Genomic DNA, 1,592 nt, shown 5'->3' on the forward strand with positions numbered 1-1,592 from the left:
TCGCGTTTTGCGCAGTCAATGCCGAACGATCGCGCGACAAAATCGCGAAAACGGAATTACAATCTTGTTGCGTTTTTTGTTCGCTTGACGCGGCCACGACGAGCATAGTTTTCTTTCTCCCTTGCTGCGCGGTGTCGACACCGTTTATTCGCGTATCTTCCGTACGTACAAGCGCATCGTTATTGTTTCGCCGCGAAAATTGATCAATCGGCCGTTCTGATCCACTACGCGCACCGTGATGTCCGTAACGCACCCCGCGATGACCGGTAGGTAAATGATTTGACGCGGCGTCTCCGACAGTTTATATTTCGGCGGCACGTTCGGATCGAATTTATGTATCGTGTGCACGGGTTGCTTGTTGCTGTACACTCCCGCGGTGATGTTGCATTCCACGCAAATCACATTCACGTTCATGATGTTCACCGGTCCGTCGGACGCGTACAACTGATTAGGTTGCAGAATGCGCGACGATGAGAAACCGAGCAGCGAGCCGATGTTGTTGAATTTGGAAAAGTTGACTTAATAAGCACACTTGATCTCGCTTTGCATAGTATTGTCGTTGGCGCGCTCTTGTCACTCACATTGTTATCATCGTCATCAAACATATCGTTGACATCATCATCAGTGTTGTTAACGCTCGTCGTCGTTGTCTCGCCTTTGACCGTTCTTGCTGTTGACGTCTGCAAAGCGGTGTTCAGAAAACGAGCGAAAGCGCGCATCTCGTATGAACCCTTGGGATTCGTTATTGTTTTATTGTTATCGTTGAAGTAGAACTTGTTGTTTGTTGAGTCGACGTTCGGTATCGTGTTGTAAAATTCGAAGTTTGTAAGACCGAGATCGTAGACTCCGTCGCTCAGATCGATAGGTGGATAGTAACTCACCGCAAGATCGCTGCTTCTACCGGTTCATGTGAGCGTGATCGACATTGTTGTCGCTCGAGAGTGATTGTCTACCACTTGAGATTCCTCAGAAATCGCAAACACGACTGACCGCAAACGTTCTGATCGTACGTTTGTTACGGATGACGATTGTACGCGATCGTCACGTCGCTTCCTAGATAGCGCTCGAGTTCTTGCGGGGGTCGCAAGTTGCCGAATCCGTCAAAATACAACGCGTTACGTCCTCTCTTGGCGTAGGCAACCCAATGCGTGCCCGGTCCGATAGCGTCGTCGAGATTAACGATATTGCTCTCGTTTGCGCGTACGCGCGCGGGTAAAGCGTTGCGCATGAATACACCCATGAAGAACGGTATGCAAAGTCGTCTGGCAAGTCGACTTGCACGTGTGTCGAGTTGCACGTTTGTGGTGACACCGGATGCTAAAGCAACATCTATCGCTTGCGTCTGCGAGATTTTTTTTACCACGACAACCTCCTCCTCTGAATGCGTTGCGCTTGTACGGCGCGAGATACAATCCGCGACTTTCTAATGCGCGATTGTGCCGTAGCAGTTTCTCCAATTAGCGCGCAGCGGCCTTTTGATCGCCAACAGCTTTTGCTACACCTGCCGCACCGCCGATCAAGGATCCAATGGCTCCCAGCACAGGCAATAGAGGCAACAAGCCGCCGCGTTTTGCAACCGGCAGGATTCTTTT

This window comes from Pseudomyrmex gracilis, unplaced genomic scaffold, assembly GCF_002006095.1.
Source record: "Pseudomyrmex gracilis isolate BER0280 unplaced genomic scaffold, ASM200609v1 scaffold_376, whole genome shotgun sequence".
Lineage (NCBI taxonomy): Eukaryota > Metazoa > Arthropoda > Insecta > Hymenoptera > Formicidae > Pseudomyrmex > Pseudomyrmex gracilis.